Source organism: Trichomycterus rosablanca, chromosome 12 (genome assembly GCF_030014385.1).
Source record: "Trichomycterus rosablanca isolate fTriRos1 chromosome 12, fTriRos1.hap1, whole genome shotgun sequence".
NCBI classification, from domain to species: Eukaryota; Metazoa; Chordata; class Actinopteri; order Siluriformes; family Trichomycteridae; genus Trichomycterus; species Trichomycterus rosablanca.
This window is the reverse complement of record NC_085999.1, coordinates 26,536,011-26,550,228: the sequence shown is the minus strand read 5'-3', so window position 1 is coordinate 26,550,228 and position 14,218 is coordinate 26,536,011. Positions and strand designations below refer to the sequence as shown.

General features: G+C 40.5%; 1 protein-coding gene across 2 annotated transcripts in view; it reads left to right on the top strand.

The window, feature by feature from the left end:
* The first annotated feature begins 266 nt into the window (after positions 1-266).
* The window catches only part of LOC134323895 (R3H domain-containing protein 1-like), a 110,608-nt gene continuing 96,656 nt past the window's right edge, over positions 267-14,218 (top strand). The window contains exon 1 of one of the 2 annotated variants that reach the window (XM_063005457.1): positions 267-346. The gene's annotated coding sequence lies outside the window, so the exon portion shown is untranslated. Of the gene's footprint in view, positions 347-630; positions 682-14,218 lie in introns of those variants that run through there. The other variant, XM_063005458.1, reaches the window with a different exon arrangement.

Genomic DNA, 14,218 nt, shown 5'->3' with positions numbered 1-14,218 from the left:
ACAGCCTTTTTGCACTTCTTCTGAGCACACACTGATAAGAGCTTGCAGCTTAACAGCTAAACAAACGCAGTTCTTTGGTACACTTGGTTCTCTCTACCGCTCTGGTTATACCCAGCCTGACTGGTTATGCAGGTAATTACGACCAACCGTGTCGCAGATGTTGGAACGCTTCGAGCCAATTAAAGAAGAGAAGGCGGGACTTGTCCGAAAACCGGTGTGGAAAAAATAAGGCCACCTTGGACGCTTTGCTGCTTTCCCTGCTGGCTGTGCTTTGGAGCCTTGATGTTTCAGATTCACACTAAATAAATGAAAATAAGCCAAGACTCTCATTGTTTGTATAGAACAGGTAAGAATGTGGCTTTCTTTGTGGTTTGTGTAACGTACTTTGTGTCTGTGTGACATTTGTGAGGATTGAAGGCAGTTTCAAGGCTCAGTTTACTGTTATTAGCTCATGGTAGCTCGACGGAGAGGCTGTGTTTACAAAGCTCACGCTGACTTGCTGAGGAGTGTGTAAACTAAGTGCACTACGAATGAAGCCGCATGCACGTTATGTAGCGCGTAGTGAGCGGATTGGGACGCAGCCGGCGTCGGTTTTCAATAAGTAAAGGCTAACGTAATTAGTCGTGGCCTGTGACAATTGAAACGCATAAATACTGCAGTATTTGACAGTGACTTTATTGTGTGAGTAAATAACAACGTAATTCTTATTCAACGTGTTGTGTGTGCTTACGATTGTACATGTGTGTATGTTTATTTGGCTGATAAGTTAACATTAGCTTAGCTAAAGTAGCCGGTTAGCTGCTTGGTTTTGTATAGGTTATAGTTTGACCGGCTGTTAGCATTAGTGCTGTATGTTGCCTGTTATCTGCTTTGGCTAGCAGGCCTGTATTAGAACTAGTGAATGTCATTAACCAGTTTAAACACTGTGTTGTTTTAAAAAAGACAGGTTGTTAACCGTTGCTTAAACAGTCAGCTTTAACATTAAACCACTGACAGGTGGATAACATTTATTAGGTGGGGTATATAAGGCAGCAAGTGAACAGTGAGTTCTTGAAGTTAAGGTTTTAGAAACAGTGTAAATGTGCAATATTGTCCATATTGTGATGGCTAAGCCATTGGACTAGATCAACTCCAAACAACAGGTCCAAGGAAGGACAACCAGTGAACCAGCAACAGGGTCATGACTGCCAATGGCTCACTAATGTAAGTGGCCTATAATAAACACATCAGAACTGGACCATGGAGCAATAGAAGAAGGTGACTGTGCACACTGCAAACATGTATCTTTATGAAGGTCCTACCTCACAACTTACACTTAAAAGTCATGGTCACCAAACTTCATGCTCCCAGATACCATAGGACACCTTTAGAGGTCTTGTGGAGTCCATGCCTAGATGGGTCAGAGCTGTTTGACGACCTGAGGGAGACCTACACAACATTAGGCCATATTATGGCTTATATGTGTGTATATAGTGACAGCAGAAATGTTGCACAACAACGGGTCCTGGTGCTACTTGCACATCTAAGCTCCAAGCTGTGCACTACTGCTGCCTTATACCCCATTCCATTGCAAGGTACAATATGGTACGGTGCGTTTTTAAAGCTGTGTACATTCAAGACATACACACGGACATCTACTAAAAGGAGAACAGGCCCCAAAGTGCCTTAATTGCTCAACTATCAATGAAACATATTCTATGTGAATGCGAAGTTTTTACCCAGGACAGAAAACTGTACCTGATGGGATCGGACATAAATGACATTTTTAGGAAAACTGCTCATTTTAAGATTTCTGAAAAGCATAAAATTGAAACATTTGTTGTAATTTTAACCTCTACAGTTTTGATGCACATGTAAACAACTATATATCTCTGTATCCTAAAACTCCTTTCATGGTTTTAACACCTTTTTTTTTAATAAGAATGTTTTAAAACATACAAATGGCACGCCATAGAGATGGCTCTAAATACAGAGCTCATAATGGCGATAAATCTCAACCAACTAAAAATTAAATCTGTGTACCCATATTTAGTATTTGTATCCATTGACCGTACCTGTTGCCTCCAAATTCAGAGCTATCCATACTGAACCTAACATGCTATTGTCTATTTCCATTTGCACAATGATTCCTGTGATAGTAGAAGGAGTTTACTTATTGCATTTTATACCAGATGCAAATGCGCCATGCATTTGATCACAAGATCGGTAGCAGCAACATCTTTAGGATTGCGTCTCTGCGGTTATTGTGGTGTTTAATTTTGTGTGACCCTGCTTAATGTTTAGTATTTTGAACACATCACCATGCTAAACAAATCTACTGCAATTGGATTTTAATATGGTGCTTGTTTTGGCTCACTCCGGTAGCGATTTTATGGAGACTGCATTTGACCAATCAGCATTCTGCAATGTTGTCTCGCTCCACTTATACAGCTCACATAAGAAGGGTAACTAAATTTAGCAGGGGTACTCGGGTACAGTACATTTACATTTTAGGCATTTAGCAGATGCTTTTATCCATAGCGTCTTGCAGTACTGTAAGACTGTATATATTGTCTAAGCAATTGACGGTTAAGGCCTTGCTCAAGGGCCCAACAGTGGCAACCTGGCAGTGGTGGGGCTTGAACCAGCGACCTTTTGATTACTAGTCCAGCACCTTAACCGCTAGGTTACAACTGCCCAGGTTACTCTGCAGGAGAAACAACCACTAAATCTGGGATCACAAATTTAAAAACGTACCGTACCATTGGGTACCATGCACCCAAGAACCCAAGTTATATAATATTTAATATTTGAAACTCAACCGCAATTGATTTTATTTACTTGACTGGTGCAAATGGTCAGCTGATGAGGTGTAAGCTCTCATCAGTGTGTGATCAGAAGAGGAACTGCAATGAGTAGCCGCTCGTATTAAAGTCATTCTTACCCCAGTGAGCTACACAGGAATAGGGAGCGTACCATCAGTATATGTAGGGTTCTTCATGCCATGCATTATTTATACCATAGAGAACAAAGCATACAACGTAAATGATCCCTTCACCTTTTGTCTTTTTTATTTACACACTCTCCATCGTCGTAGTCGTCTTCACCATCCAATAATGACCCAGTTTCTGTCTGTCTTAGCTCAGCATTAAACGTTTCTCTGTGAACCCTGGGTGTACATACATCCCCCCCCATACAGTGGGAGCTTAACACTTAAACACTTAAATTTGTTAACATGTAGTTTAAAAAATCTGATTGTAATTTTACTCTTGTATTTTGTCATTGTTATTTCTAGCTGTAAATGATATATACTGTGAACATTATTGCCTTGTCAAGGTCCAGAATTATTTGATGAGTCTGAGTAAATGATTTACACTGCCTGGCCAAAAAAAAAAAGGTCACACACTCTAATATTTGGTTGGACCACCTTTAGCTTTGATTACGGCACGCATTCGCTGTGGCATCGTTTCCACAAGCTTCTGCAATGTCACAACATTTATTTCTGTCCAGAGTTGCATGAATTTTTTCCCAAGATCTTGTATTGATGATGGGAGATTTGGACCACCGCACAAAGTCTTCTCCAGTACATCCCAAAGATTCTCAATGGGGTTCAGGTCTGGACTCTGTGGTGGCCAATTCATGTGTGAAAATGATGTCTCATGCTCCCTGAACCACTCTTTCACAATTTGAGCCCGATGAATCCTGGCATTGTCATCTTAGAATATGCCCGTGCCATCAGGGAAGAAAAAATCCATTGATGGAATAACCTGGTCGTTCAGTATATTCAGGTAGTCAGCTGACCTCATTCTTTGGACACATAACGTTGCTGAACCTAGACCTGACCAACTGCAGCAAACCCAGATCATAGCACTGCCCCCACAGGCTTGTACGGTAGGCACTAGGCATGATGGGTGCATCACTTCAGCCGCCTCTCTTCTTACCCTGATGCGCCCATCACTCTGGAACAGGGTAAATCTGGACTCATCAGACCACATGACCTTCTTCCATTGCTCCAGAGTCCAGTCTTTATGCTCCCTAGCAAATTGAAGCCGTTTTTGCTGGTTAGCCTCACTGACAAGTGGTTTTCTTAAGGCTACACAGCTGTTTAGTCCCAATCCCTTGAGTTCCCTTCGCATTGTGCGTGTGGAAATGCTCTTACTTTCACTATTAAACATCCCTGAGTTCTACTGTTGTTTTTCTACCATTTGATTTCACCAAACGTTTAAGTGATCGCCGATCACGATCATTCAGGATTTCTCGAAGATGATGTTTCCCCACTGTCCTTCCGCTTTTTAATAATGCGTTGGACAGTTCTTAACCCGATTGTAGTAGTTTCAGCTTCTCCTTAGATGTTTTCTCTGCTGGATGCATGCCAATAATTTGACCCTTCTGAAACAGATTAACATCTTTTCCACGACCACAGGATGTGTCTTTCGACATGGTTGTTTAACAAATGAGAAGCTACTCACTGCATCAGTTAGGGTTAAATAACTTGTTGCCAGCTGAAACATAATCACCCATGCAGTAATTATCCAATAGGAGGCTCTTACCTATTTGCTTAGTTAAATCCAGGTGGTGACCTTTTTTTTGGCCAGGCAGTGTATTTTTGCCTTGTGTTAAACTGGTAGTTTTCTAGGAAACACTTTTGTCAAAAAGGTGAGAAAAAACAGCAATTTTTACCTCCTCTTGGTTGGGATTAGGCCTTTTCAAGAGCCACTGAGCTGCTATTACAGTGAAGTCCTCTTAATGCTAAGAGCATTTGGTTTTTGTAGTCAAACCGCTTACATTATTGGCTTTTGCCTCTCGCATCAAGGAAACAAACACTAATGCGTCGTGACATCCATCTGCTCAAGGATCTCGAGTGAATTTGCACAGCACTCCACCAACACAAGGTGTTAAACCATGTGTGGTTACTGTTTTCCCAGTGGGCCATTAAAACAAGGTTTAAACAACGTTCATTCTAGTAGAAAACACACATCTTACTTCGGACAGGAGGAATAACTCATTATAACCGCCTCGTTTCCACCAACTTTAAAATAGGAGCGGTATGGTTGAGTCTTGTCAGGTTTGCTGCATTATAATCCCATTATAACTGATCTTATGCACCAGATTCTTCTGCAGGCTTCGCTATTCTCTGGCCTGTATCTGTCATAGAGAATATTAATAGAGCTGGAGTGATGTATGAGCTTCGGTGAATAGCGAACAAACGTAGGTGTACGTCACCCACTAGAACGTGCTCACCTGAGAGTAACGAACCTCAGGAGGCCTTTTGTTAACACCACACTATCGTTTTTCTGGTTCATTATGGCTAATTTTAGTCCTGCATGGCCACACCAGTATGGCGTAGCGTCGACTTATGCTGTCACATTCTGTCCAGTAAGCAGTTTTTTTTTTAACCTAACATGCACAGGGGTGTGGAAAATGGGGGAACATCATTAAGAGCGTGTTTTCACCATAGGTGGCTCCTTCTCTTAATTTGGAATCCGGCACCACACGTGCTTTGGTTCCTTCAAACATAAATTTGGTGAAAATTGAATCATCTTTCCACCTACTGCTGCTTAGTCCAGGTTTTGTCCTCATTATGTATTGGTCTTTGATCAATTAAACTGCGACTAAAGTAAACTTGTCTGTTTGCATTTTTGTTTCTTGGTTTTGCAAATATGACTGGCGTCTGTAAGTTGAAGAAAAATACACCGATCAGCCATAACATTAAAACCACCTTCTTGTTTCAGCTCCACTTACCATATAGAAGCACTTTGTAGTTCCACAATTACTGACTGTCGTCCATCTATTTCTCTACATACTTTTTTAGCCTACTTTCACCCTGGTCTTCAATGATCAGGACTCCCACAGGACCAACAGAGTAGATATTATTTGGGTGCTGGATCATTCTCAGCACTGCAGTGACAATGTCATGGTGGTGGTGTGTTAGTGTGTGTTGTGCTGGTATGAGTCACTCACTGTCCAATCTATTAGACACTCCTTTTTTTTTTTTTAATAATATTTTTATTGAAGAGTAAAAAAGACATTACAATAAAATGACAAACTGTATAGCAAACAATAGGCATAACAGTAAGTGAAATAATCTTAGCATCTGAATTTTAAACATACTCAAAAAATTTTCAGTTAAACATTTAACCCTAGAACTACTACCACACACGCTCTCACACACACAGACACAAACACAACAAAGGAGGGGAAAAGGGAATCAGTCAGCCGGCACTGCTTCAAGCAAGTTGAAGAATGAAAGAAAAGAATTCCATTTGAAATAAAATGCAGCAGTATTACCTTTCAACGTGAGTCTTATTTTTTCCAATTTCAAAAAGTGCAAAACATCATGGAGCCACTGTGATATTGAAGGTGGTTTTGCAGATTTCCACAATATTAATATACGTCGTCTTGCCAATAGAGAAGTAAAGGCTAAAATGTCTGCTTGAACACGAGTCAAAAAACACGATCTGGCAGATAAACCAAATATTGCAACAGAAGGGCAGGGAGAGATGCTAATACCTAAAATCTCTGAGATAATCTCAAAGTAGTCTGACCAAAATTTGTGTAATGAAGGACAGAAAAAAAACATATGACTTAAGTGACATGGTGAGGCAAAGCATCTGTCACACCGATCATTAAAGGCATTTGGGTAAAATTTGGAAAGCTGGAATTTGGAGCGATGGATCCTGTGCAGAACCTTAAATTGGATCAACTGAAGTCTAGCACAGGGTGCACTGAAACGTATCTTATTAATTGCCTTGTCCCACCACCACTCCGGAAACACTGTGCCTAATTCTTGTTCCCAAGCACTTTTAACTTTATTAAGGCAGTTTGCATCCCAAGTCATGAGATTTATATAAATCTTGGATATAAGTGACTTTTGGAAAAAGTCAATACTCATAAAATCATCCCATAGCTGCCCATTAGGATGACATATGTAATTCGAAAACTGGGAAGAAACAAAGTGCCTGACTTGAAAATATCGGAACATGTGTGAGGAGGGCAAATTAAACTCAGTAGATAGCTGGGCAAAACTTCGAAATGTGCCATCTTTATACAGATCAGAGACAGATCTAATACCTCTATCGCACCACACCTTAAAAGCAGGATCACTCAACCCTGGGGGGAACAGATGGTTGTCTAAAATAGGCATTTTAGTGGATGATGACATAAACTTAAAATGACGTCTAAACTGAAACCAAATACGTAGAGTGGAAAGAACAAGAGGGTTGCTAGAACACTTTGATAGCTTATGTGACAGGGGGGATGTGAGCAGAGCCAGAACAGAAGATGGCGAACAAGAATGTGTTTCTAACCTGCACCATAGCAACTCTGGTGTATGCAGCCAATGAAGTGCCTTTTGAATGTGAGCCGACCAGTAGTAAAATAGAAAATTGGGAAGGAAAAGCCCACCATCGGACCTAAATCTCTGTAAAAGTGAATTTCTTACTCTTGGGACCCTCCCATCCCATATAAAATGAGTAATATGTTGATTAAGAGATTTAAAAAACTTCCTGGGTAATAATAACGGAATGTTTTGAAACAAGAAAAGAAATTTTGGCAAGACATTCATTTTAATGATATTTATTCTAGCTATTAATGATAACGGAAGAGATCTCCATCTTTGTAAATCTAATTTTAGCTTGCTCAGTAAAGGAGAAAAATTTTTGTCAAAGAGGGATGGCAGAGTGCGGGAAACATGAATTCCCAGATATTTAAATCCAGTTGGAACAAATTTAAAGGGGATAGCGGATTGATTAAGTGATAATGCTAACGAGTTAACTGGATAACACTCACTTTTTTGTATATTCACTCTGTATCCCGAAAAGGAGCCAAATCTCTTTAAAAGTGACAAGATTGAGGGAAGACTATGTAGAGGCTCAGTTACATATAACAGCAAGTCATCAGCATACAATGATAATTTTAGGTCAACACCAGATCGGGAAATTCCTTGAAAGGAAACAAGAGACTTTAATGCAATTGATAGAGGTTCAATGACAAGAGCAAACAATAAAGGAGACAAAGGACACCCCTGTCTAGTTCCACGGGACAAAGAAAAATAATCTGAGCGTATACCGTTGGTAGAGACACTGGCTTGAGGAGAAATGTATAATAATCTAATCCAAGATACAAACTTGTCTCCAAAGCCAAATCTATGTAGGACTGCAAAGAGATAGTTCCACTCAACCCGGTCGAATGCCTTCTCTGCATCCAAAGAGATCACAACTTCAGGAGCAGAGGAAGATTGCCTCGCAAAAACATCTAAAAGGGTGCGAACATTAGAGAAAAGCTGACGCCCCTTAATGAAGCCATTCTGGTCAGAGGAAATTATACCAGGAAGGACATTCTCTAAACGCAACGGCAAAACCTTAGCCAGAATCTTAACGTCAACATTTAAAAGGGACAGAGGTCTGTATGAAGCGCAGGCTGTGGGATCCTTGTCCTTTTTCAAAAGAAGGGATATAGAAGCTTGAGTCATAGTTGGTGGTAAAGCCCCGAATGATAGGGATTCGTTATAAACTTCTAAAAGGAGAGGAGATAACTTATTAATAAATTTCTTAAAGAACTCAACGGGGAATCCATCAGGGCCTGGTGCCTTATTAGTCTGCGTAGTTTTGATAGCAGCAGTGATTTCATCTAGGTGTAAGGGTGAGTCAAGATCACCCGCAATCCCTGAGTCTACGGCGGGGAACACCAAACCCTCCAGAAATTCAGTCATATGATCTGCAACATATTCTGTCTGATACAGATTTAAATAAAAAGATTTAAAAATCGTATTAATTAACAATGGGTCAGTGCACAGCCCCCCAGAAGAATCCTTTATTTGACGAATCAAACGAGATGCAGCACGTCTCTTTAGCTGATGGGCCAGTAGTCTAGAGGGCTTGTCACCATGCTCATAGTAATTACAACGTGTACGAAGCAATAATTTCTCTGCTTCAGTCGTTGTAGTGAGGTTGAATTCGGTCTGTAGCTCAAGCCGCCTCTTCAGTAAAGCAGGTGACAAGTTGATTGAGTTAAGTTTATCCAAATTCGCAATTTTTAGCATCAAATCTTGTAATTTGGATTTCTGTAGTCTTTTTGAATATGCAGTGTAGGAAATTATCTGTCCACGCAAATAGGCCTTAAGAGTTTCCCACAATAAAGAAAATGAGGTTGTGTCATTTTTGTTAATAGCAATAAAATCATCAATCGAAGTTGAGATGAAGGTAGTGAAAGCCTCATCTGATAATAGTAATGTGTCAAATTTCCAGGTAGGTGAAGTGACGGGGCGACACAAAAAACGTATATTCATAGTGAGAGGGGCATGATCTGAAATAACTATAGGATGATACTCAATAGGACCAACCCTAGAAATAAGAGAGTCATCCACAAAAAAATAATCAATGCGGGAGTAAGTTTGATGTGGGTGAGAGTAAAAAGAAAATTCTTTGGCACCAGGGTTATGAGATCTCCAAGGGTCGGTAACAGCATTTCTAGTTATGAAATCAAAAACTGATTGAGACATTAAGGATCGAATTGAGTTACGGGGATTTGAATGATCTAATATTGGGTCCATTATACAATTGAAATCACCACCCATTATCAAAAAATGTGTATTCAGAGAGGGAATGGAACTAAATAAATTATTCATAAAGTTAGGATTATCAAAATTAGGGGCATAGACATTTACCAATAAGACTGGGGTGTTAAATAATGAACATTGAATAATCAGATGTCTACCATTTGTATCTGCAATGACTTTATCCACTGTAAACTGAATACCTCTTTTGACCAAAATTGCCACACCTCTAGCTTTAGAGTTAAATGTTGAATGAAAAGTTTCGTCTATCCAAGAAGATTTTAATCTAGAATGATCACTATTTCCAAGATGGGTTTCTTGTAGAAATATTACTTCAGCATTTAATCGTTTCAAATGAGCAAATATCCTTAACCGTTTAACTGTATTGTTTAAACCTTTGACATTCCAACTGACAAATTTCACAGAGGCCCCATTTCTTAAATTATATGAATAGGAATCAGTCATTCTATTTAACTTGGTAAATGTGAACAATTAAATGAAAACAGCACCAGCTGATGAGAAGAGAAAGGGGTAGTAGACATACAAACAGTCACACACACAAGCACGCACGCACACACACAACTAAGCCCACCCCATCGAGAATAACCCACCCTAAGTCCTCTGCACACCCAAACACAAGGACTATTTAGGCTCAACCTGGAGCCAGACCCATAAGAACAGTACTCCCGCTTGTACAGCATGGTTCAACAGGTGGGCCCAAGGGATAAGTATTTACCAGTAAACGAAAGTAAAACATAATGCACCAACGGTGTATAACAAATGGTGAATGAAATAACATAATAAACTGTTATTCAATATAGTTATGGATACTGACCATTTATGAAGGGTACAAATTTAGTATATAAAAAAAAAAGAGCATATATACCTTAAAAGAAATAAAGAAGAAGAAAAAAAATAAAATAAAATAAATAAATAAATCACCCTCAAATACAGTAATCCAGTCCAAAGAATATAGTGTGATCAAAAAGTTATCCTGTACATAGCTTGCTCATGAACGGTCAGGCATAGATCCATTAAAAGCTCCAGATCTAATACAATTCCTCAAAAATAGAAAGAAAGAAAAAAAAAAAAAATCCACAAAGAGCAAGGTGCAATAATCAGTTTATGAATCCAAATAATGCGATTACTTAGCTATTGAAGTGACAAACTGCGTGGCCTCCTCGGGAGAAGTAAAATCGCGATGCTTGCCATCCTGAGTTATCCGAAGCCGAGCCGGATAAAACAAACCGTATTTAACTCCTTCAATGTTGCGGAGCAGTTTACGGACATTGTTAAAAGCTGCTCGTGCTTTCGCCGTTTTAGCGGTGAAGTCGGGAAAAACAGAAAGCGTCATGCCCGAAACCGTAACCCGCTGTTGTCGTCTAGCTTTACTGAGAATGTCTACACAGTCTTCATAATAGTGTAATCTCGCTATTATGGAGCGTGGAAACTCACCAGGCCTCGGCATGGGTGCGAGCGATCGGTGCACCCTGTCCACCAGTGGGCATTTATCCATGGAAAAAGATTCTTTAAGGAGCTTTGATATATTGAGGGTAGTCAGGGAAAACGAATCACCCTCTGGAATCCCCACAATTCGGACATTTTGGCGGCGCGATCTAGCTTCCAAATCCTCACATTTAGCATCCAGTTTAACGAGTTCTTTAGACAGAAATTCAACTTTGTTCTGTAGCGCTGCCGTATCATCGGTACATGCAGACAGAGAATGTTCGATGTCCGAAACCGTGCTTTTCACGCCGGCCAATTCGGACCTCAGCGAAGCAAAGTCTCGTGTTAGCTCGGTTTTCATGTCCCGCAGTTCTGTTTTTATCTTGGAATGATGGTCATTCAAAACGGCCTGTAGTTCAGCCACGACAGCGCGAACCAGCTCAGATTTTAATGCATCGGTATCTAATGTGGAAGCTGGTGACGCGCGTGTCTCTGCCGAGGGAGCCGAAGCACCCGACGGCGAGGATGCAGCGTGTATAACAGGCCGTATGAGCGACTGTGTAGAACTCGTCGATTTATTTAATTTTGGAGGCATGGCAGTTTAAGCAGTAAGCACAACTAAAACAACCAAGTAAAAGTAATAACTGATGCCTATAAATAAACGAATAAAACGTTATCAAAATAATAAAATATTACTTTCCCTACGGGCACCACCAAACACACGTCTACTCCATACCGCACCAGACCGGAAGTCTAGACACTCCTACCCGGTTGGTCCACCTTGTAGATGTAAAGTCAGAGACGATCGCTTATCTATCGCTGCTGTTTGAGTCGGTCATCTTCTAGACCTTCATCAGTGGTCACTGGATGCTGCCCACAGGGCGCTGTTGGCTGAATACATATTTGGTTGGTGGACTATTCTCAGTCCAGCAGTGACGGTGAGGTGTTTAAAAACTCCATCAGCACTGCTTTGTCTTATTCACTCATACCACCACTGCAGTGCTGAGAATGACCCACCACCCAAATAATACCTGCTCTGTAGTCGTCCTGACCATTGAAGAACAGCATGAAAGGGGGCTAACAAAGCATGCAGAGAAACAGATGGACTACAGTCAGTAATTGTAGAACTACAAAGTGCTTCTATATGGTAAGTGGAGCTGATCAAATGAACAGTAAGTGTAGAAACAAGGAGGTGGTTTTAATGTTATGGCTGATCAGTGTATTTCACTAGTCTTGCCCCACCCCAGCAACACCTTTTCCACTGTCATCCATTAAAGACCCCTAAGATTTGTCTACATTTTTTTTTGATGCTGTATAAATTCCCCAGTGCTTTGACCATATTGCATGTTTAAACCGTTATTGGCTCACCCCCATTCATCTTTCTTGTCTCTTAAACATCGGCGCCATTTGTCAACCGAATGGGTCACGGTGTCAATTAGATCTTTCCCAATGTAACATCTTTCTTCTGAGGTTTTACAAAGCAAATCCTGGACCATTCTTAGACTTTCTGACCTGCGCAAACTTGATGAATCCGTCTTATCTTAGTCTTTCAAGTGCTGTGAAATTGGCAATAAAATTTAGAGGTCAAGATAAGACTCATGGTCAGCCCAGATAATCCAAGTCCTTGCTTGGGTTTAGGATTTGCTCGCCGACGTGCTGTCCCAGCGCAGCTCGTAGATGCCAGGCAGGCAGGGGGTCTTCCGGTCTCTGTCAAATCAAGGTAGAGGGCGACGGCTAGGACGAAGGTTAGCCTAATTAGAATGAGTCATGGCAGATTTTCTGATCCGTTTCCTACACTTCCAGCAGCGTGTGTGTGTCCACCATTCATTTGCATCCAATATCAAATATACCGCCTCACTCGCAGTGTCTGAGATATTGGTATGCAGTCGGTGGATTTATTTATTAATTTTTTTTGTTTTTTACAACAATATCTTATTCTAATGTTGGTGTTTTTATAGATTTGCATATTCAGTTGTGGAAAAAAAAAAAATCAGCAGCGCTTGTGTGGTTCAGTAATGTTTCACAGACAGTTGTTCTTTCTTCCCTTGAGTGCAGACGGCGAGCTTTCATATCCTCGCATGGAAAGGTCAATCACTGTGGGGTTTATTTTTATACAGTACGTTTCTTCATTTCTATGAAAACAACAAAGTAAGCCACAGTATCAATCTCTGTGTGGAACCTGCCATCTCGAATTTCTCAAGATGAGCCTGCTCATACGTCGTGTTTGTTTATGAAGTCAGGAAATACTGAGCTGCCTTATTTGCTTTAAATCCAGGTGGGAGAAGAAAGGGCACGTTGCTCAGAAGCACGCAATTTTAGGTGCTCTAGTCTGTTCACGGAGAGGCAGCCATATTTTTCTTCTGCCCACGTAGATGTGGCAGTACGGAAAAGTGACCCATTAGTGATTTTTTTTTTGCCGAGGATTTGTGCAGCCTTTATATCACTGGTTGTGGGTCAATATGGAAAATGTCATTCCTTTCATCAATGTCTCACGATCGATTCTGACTAATTAGGCTGACAGTTACAGCTTTTAACACGCTAATTGCACTTGTATATATGCTTAGTGATTACTCAGGGATTTAGTCATATGCAAGCAAGGTAATTATTGTTAAACAGGTTGTTCAGGTCTAATTTATACTTCCTTCTGAACAGGCGTAGAAGCCTTTGGTTAGGTGGATGAGCAATGAGGGAAAAATCGTATTCATCTATTAGTCCACTACTGCTCAGATCTGGGGTTCGAATCTCAGCAGTGCTATCGGTCGTTCAGGCATCTACATGGACGTTTTTTTCTTTGTTTATTAGGATTTTACCCTCATGTTTTACACTTTTGGTTACATTCATGACAGAAAACCGTAGTTACTCATAGACCACTGAAGTCGTTTCGTCATTTTGTAGGCCACGCCATGTTATGCCCATATTTGGTAACCCGGGTCTAGGAGAAATTTTGAATGGGAAATATGAACGGAGATTTCGCAAATTGCCTCTCTCGCATCCTGTAGTCATAAAAAATGTTCCAAAGCTGTTACGTTTTGTTTTATGGAGATTCTTCTGTCTATTATCACTGGATCCTGTGAATTATGAAGTCGTTAAAGAGTCAAAATATGAATATTGCTACATGTAAGCTACTGCGCACTGAATTGACGTCACTAAACTGGAAGCCTCTTAATGTTTTCTTTTTTGTTTTCTTGTATAAGCCTCTTAAATAACCGCACGAAGCAGAGCGATTCACCAGTGTAACAG